Genomic DNA, 6,934 nt, shown 5'->3' with positions numbered 1-6,934 from the left:
GGGGATTGAAAAGAACAGAAAAAGCTTAGTTTAAATGAGCTGACAAGTAGGGTACTAATTTGGGATTAAACTAATACCAATGGGGAACAAGACACAAGAGTATGGGGTTTAAAATGAATACTTAAATGAACCCATAACTCTTGATTAAAGAAAAGCCAGGCGTGGGGAACAAAAAGGCTGGCATCAAAAGATGCTTAAGCATGGGTTTAAAGAGTATGGGCAGTCTGCAAGTGGGAGGATCCAGGCAGCTTAGCTGCACTGGGTCGTTTGGCTTATAAAGAGGCCATTTCAGAACTTAAAAGGGGCTGGAAAATTGAGTCTGAAGAGAGGTCTTGTTGAGTTTAGAGAAAAACTGAAAACATAAGGAAATTTCTAGTAAACACTGTAACCAAACACTGTCTGAAAGCTACATAAGAGTTTGTATTTGGCCAAGTTGTCTCGGCCAAGTTCTGTTGTTTGCACTGATTGAGCTGCTTGATTGTTGGACTGCTGGTGTTGCTGCATAGAACACTGTTACTTCTGTTTGTTTCATTACTCTTTCTGGGATTACTTGTTTGGTGCTCGACCATCTGCTGGTTTTCTTTGTTCTGAAAACTGTTGCTGGTTGTCTGTGGACTGTGGAAAACACTTGTGGTTGTTGGTTTGTTGCTGTGTTGTTGCTGTGTATCTGCTGTTGCTGTGTTTATTGCATACTTCCCAGCTGATCATTCCTTTCTTCTTTTGTTCTTCTATACCAGGTACACAACTAATATTGTCAATGTAATCTGAAGTTGAGTATGAATACAAAGAAAAGGGTTGAAGATCATTTATTTATGTATAGCCTGTACACTGAATGATCCGGGATGTATGATAGCTTGTATTTTGTTCGGATACTGGGTTAGCTTTAACACATAGCAACTGTATATGTAGGGTAATTTGACATCCAATTGTATATGCAGGCTGGTAGATAGAAGCATGCCCAATGCAATAGGTTGTATCTTAGATTTAGTTTAATGGTGTAGTATAATTCTGTAATGTATGCCAAGCATGAAAATCGTACTCTACTAGTTAAGTTCTTTCCTTTCCGATAAACTGTTTCATATAACTGGTAAACCATGTTTTAAGACAAAGAACACATAGCTTGCAATCTCAACCTCGCGAAGGTCGAGCCCAGGTCGAAACGGACCAAGCAGGCCCGCATCGAACAAACCATGGCCCAGGTCTGGCCCATCACGCATGGGCTGGATTTGGGCCCGTGATTATTTGTTCGGCTGACTGTGCACGCAGCCTCGTTTCTGATTTTTAAGCATTTCTGAATGCTGTTATAGATAACTTGCAAGCACGTAATTAATTAGGACTATCTACTGTTTTCAATTAGTAGAGACAAACGCGACAAGAAACGTAGTTGCTATAGGATATCCTTTTAAAATAAGAACGAGATGAGCCTCGACAAAAATAAATAAAATTGCACAAGCTGTGGGGCCCTCGTTAAATGTATATTATCGAAGCATTCAGTTTCCAGGACGGGTCGTTTAGCAAATCTCACGGCCCTCCCAGAATAATAACGCGATAGTCTCTTTAAGCGCGTACTTAATAATGTTATCTCCTTAAACTCGGGTGCACATTTATGTGACCCAAATCCAAATCTCAACGGAATCGAAATGTGTCTCTAACCACGGGTACATTGATTGTGGCGTGGTCTGAGATGCATTTCCATGACGTTGCAAATTCTTTTCATAAGGAATGAGACGAGCCTCGACAAACAAAGATGTACAAAGTGCGGGGCTCTCTAAATGTATATACATAAAAATACTTAGAATTCGGGACATGCCGTTTAGCGAATTTCATGGCTTTTCCCCAAAATAACAATACGCTAGTTGCTTTAAGCGCGCCTTTAATAATTTATTTTCCTTAACTCGGGTGCACATTTATGTGACCCAAATCCAAATCTCAACCGAGTCGAGATATGTCAACAATCACGTGTACATTGATGTAACGTGATTCGAGGTATGTTTTCACGACGTTGCAATTCCTTGTAAAAAATAATAATAATTATGAAAGCGGTTAAAAGATAAAATTGGCACATAAGTTCATATTTGTATAAAATCAGATAATCAAGCCGAATATAACAGTTGAGCGACCGTGCTAGAACCACGGAACTCGGGAATGCCTAACACCTTCTCCCGGGTTAACAGAATTCCTTATCCGGATTTCTGGTACGCAGACTGTAATATGGAGTCATTCATTTCCTCGATTCGGGATCAAAATTAGTGACTTGGGACACCCTAAACCTCCCAAGTGGCGACTCTGAAATAAATAAACAAATCCCGTTTCGATTGTCCTTTAATTGGAAAAACTCCCTTGCCCCCTCGCGGGTGCGGAAAAAGGAGGTGTGACATATGTTACTGCGAAATAACCATGCCAAGCTCTTCGCACCGCATTATACAACTACAAATCAAGCATTGCACCAAGATTTTGCACCGCACCAATGTTTGAAATTGCAAATCACGCACCATGCATCTAGGTTCGTCCACCTGATTAATAGGACATGAGGTTGTCCGCCTGATAATAGGACATGAGGTCGTCCGCCTAATAATAGGAAATGAGGTCGTCCGCCTAATTAATAGGACATGAGGTCGTCCGCCTGATTAATAAGACATGAGGTAGTCCGCCTGATAATAGGACTTGAGGTAGTCCACCTGATAATAGGACATGAGGTAGTCCGCCTGATAATAGGATATGAGGTAGTCCGCTTAATTATAGGACATGAGGTAGTCCGCCTGATTATAGGACATGAGGTAGTCCACCTGATTAATAGGACATTAGGTTGTCCGCCTGATCAATTGGACACAAGGTTGTCCACCTGATAATAGGATATTAAGGTTGTCCGCCTCAACAACAGGACACTTTAGCATATATTCACATACTTTTCATTAATTTATTTCGACCTAGATGGTCATGTTGTCATTACTGAAATGTCTCATTATCATAAATCATTGCAAAGCACATTTATAAACTGCATGTTATTGTTGAAAATCATCATTGGCATAAAGTTATATTTTTATTAGATCATTTTGGCCGACTAGGCCGCATTGTATAAGTAAACGCTCAAAAGGTATCATTTTCATAAGTTTATTTTACAGCACATTGCATTTCAATATCTACTCTACCGACGAATTTGCCTTGAAAAAAATATAGCGCAACATGGCGATCAAGCTGAGTTATCGCAAATTATATTTTGAAACTCATAATTTCATTTGAGTGCAGGAATTTACTAATAATAAACCTCAGCATGCAGATTTCTAATTTGTTGGCACCACTCTTTAAATATTTTCTTCTGTAAAGGCACTGCATCAAGCTCTCCGCACCAAAGATATTCGCTATTGCATCAAGCTCTTTGCATCACACCCTGAATATTTTTATTATAACTCTAGCACCTAATTCAAGCTCTTTGCACCGCATCATATTAATCTTTATAATTACAAATCAAGCACTATATGCCAGGCTTGTCCACCTTCAAATAGGACATATTAGGTTTATCCACCCTCAAATAGGATATTTTGGGTTCATCCGCCCTCAAAAAGGATATATCGGGTCCATCCGCCCTCAACCCTCAAACATGATATATCGGGTCTATTCGCCTTCAAACAGGATATATCGGGTCTATTCGCCTTCAAATAGGATGTATCGGGTCAATCTGCCCTCAAACAGGATATTGAAGTTAATCCTTCCTCAAAAGGACTTTTAATTTATTTCGACCCGAGTGGTCCCGCTTGCATAAGCATTGCCAAAATATATCTTTCATAAATCATTTCCAAATGCATTTACCTTTATAAATTAATTTTCATGTGCTATTGCCGACCATGAAATATGTCACCATAAAATTATTTTTATATGTTTTCACAATAAATTCTCTTTCTTATGAATTAACACATAAATATTATTTTCATAAGATCATTTTTATGGCATAATTGCATCTTATTTCCTAACAAATTTTCTTAGCATTGTCAAGCTCTGCAGGAAATATAGTGCAACGTGAAACTATATCTTAGCAGTGAACTGGGGCAGTTTGTTGGGGAGGAATACCAAACTTTCCAACAAAGGTCAAGGATCTACTTCGAACTCCGCTCGACTCAACTCTGAAAATTCCTAACCAAATCCTTATTTCAAATATCTTTCTTTCAATCATGGTACCCAGTGTCTCTATAATTCAATACTGGGGCAGCATTTTAAGATTTGCATCAATAGTTGAGTCCTACTCTAGGGTACCATAAGTCTTAAACTACATATGGCCTGATTCTCGTGAAACCCGAGATATGTAGGCAACTCAAAACCAGAGTTCGGCCGCAATTATTTTTTTTACGTCCCCTTTGTCTCATTTCAACCTTGATGGTCGGGACAATATTGGCTACTAAGTCAATATTCTTAGCTCGAAAACTCTTTCATCGTCTCCGGTCAAAGAGGGGCAGCTGTTGACATACAATTTTGTCCCTCTTTTCTTCCAAATTGTTTACTTGAGCTTCTAATATCACTAATAATGTAAGAATAGTTATTTTACCATTTTTAGCACAAACTAGACCTAATTATTATTATTATTATTATTTACCTTATATCACTATTACTAGTATTATTAATATTACTACTACTATCATTGGAATTAGTACTAGTATTAATACATTATGACTACTACTAAGTACTATTATTATTAGTATTAATATAAATTCGATATTAGTGTTAGTGTTACTATTATTACTACGACTACGATCAATATTTTATTAGTAGTATTATTATTTTATCATGAAATTATTACTATTTTTGTCGTTATTACTATTAGTGTTACAATTTCATTATACTAATACTATTATTGCTACTACTACTGCTAATTATTATTATTATTATTATTATTATTATTATTATTATTATTATTATTATTATTATTGTTATTGTTATTGTTGTTGTTATTGTTGTTGTTGTTGTTGTTGTTGTTGTTATTGTTATTATTGTTGTTGTTGTTATTATTATTATTATTATTATTATTATTATTATTATTATTATTACGTTTACTTCTATTAATAGTAGTACCGTAACTAATATTGTTATTAATTTGCTTTTTTATCAACATCTATTTAATATCATACCTAAACCTTTGTCCTCTTATCCACTTTTTCACAAAAAAGTCAAAAGATGTTTTCTTTCACCAAGAAATAAACGTCCCCCTACCTTTTCCATCATTTTCAATCCTTATCTCCTTTTCCTTTCATCTTGACTTCCTCCATTTCTTTAGCCAATTCTCCACTTTCAAACTCCTACGTACAAGAGCATATCCCACCATTTCAGGTTATGAAGAATCACGTGAAGTCTGCAAATTCTGTCCAAAATCCCCAACGTTTCAAATTCAAACGGGTGTGTTGCCAAAAAATGCAAATCTTAATTTAAAACTCCTGCTCAAGAACCCTAACTTCTATCTATAAATATTTGCTTTGAAACTCATTTTTAAAAGGGTTTTTATCCGCACTTTTACCCCAAAATAAAAGGGTTTTTAGCCGCCCCTTTTACCCCAAAAACTAGAGCCATGCCAAAGCTTTCAATTTATTTATGTCGGCATTTGACGATCTTCAAACGGAGTTGATCAAAAGCCGGTGATAGTAGATCTTCTTGACGCCGCCCTCGGTTCACTGCCCCCAAGCAGGTCCGTTAGCTTTAAAATTTCCTTCTCCCTTTTTTTTTATTTATATTTTTTGAGTTCCATAATAAATGTTTGCTTAAGAATGTGACTTGCTTTCTATGTAGAAATCATGCTTTAGGAATTATTTTATTGAAAAATCATGATTTGTGGTTCATTGCGTATTCTGGCAATAGAAAGTTTGAATAAGAATGGCATGTGTTTGACTAAATTCTCATATGAACCTGCATATGGAATTTACTCATAGTACATCCTATTATTAAACCTTTAGGTAATATGTCGTTTTCAGCTATTTAAGAACCATGTTTGTAGGCCATGAATTTTTATGGATTAGCCACTATTTACTTATTTAAATGTCATATGGAAGAAGTACTCTGCTAAAATATTGTTTAAGATACTGACTCACTGTTTTAAATAGTATGTGAACATGGATCTTGTTAAGAGAATTTGTTACTGTTTAAATGAATTAATTAAATATTGCTTATGGAGTAGCAGTAGCTTGACCCAACTGATTGGAAGCATGTTAAAGTGACACATATATTTAAAAGTATTCCCCATTCCTAGTTCCTTACAAGTATATGTACTGGGTAAATTTTACGCTCGTAAGTTTTATAAAAGCATCATTTCCTTGCAATATGTATCCTATTTGAAGTTTTTGAGATCTGTTCCTTGTCTCTATAATACTTGGGACACACACTCAATGCAATCTTGTCTTTGCCTAGCATTGTTTCATTTTCTTCATGCTTGTTGAAGATTTAAGACCTCTGCTAATTTTATTCTTTTATTTTTTTTCTTTGCATGTTACACACACTGGAGCCAAAGAGTCTCAAAGTTAGACTCCACGCCGCTGCCGAAGTGCACCCTCATACCTTTATTCGTCCCTTTGAATAGCGAGACTTGGGGAGATTTATCCTCCTGGAAATTGGATAGAAGCTTTATTACATTATTTTAACTTATTTTGGTTTATCCTTACTGACTAATATTTACTTGTGTATTTGTTGTGACTATTTGTTTGTTTATAAGAGCTGGGCCTTAGATCATTTAGAGTTATTACTAGGTAACAATAAGGATGTTTGTTTTATCAAGAAGAATATGGGGTAGAGGTCTAGAACTCTGTAGTTATCCTAAATTTATCTACATTAGGTTTGATCTTTGAGAGTTCAATAATTTAATATCCTTTTGCTTTTAAATGTTAAATGCACTTGGCTTGAATGTTTGTGATTTTGAACTTGTAAAGTATTTCCTCATGCGAAAGTGATTTTCCTTAAACAT

Source organism: Nicotiana sylvestris, chromosome 12, assembly GCF_000393655.2.
Source record: "Nicotiana sylvestris chromosome 12, ASM39365v2, whole genome shotgun sequence".
Taxonomy (NCBI): Eukaryota; Viridiplantae; Streptophyta; class Magnoliopsida; order Solanales; family Solanaceae; genus Nicotiana; species Nicotiana sylvestris.
Note: the sequence above shows the minus strand (reverse complement) of the source record.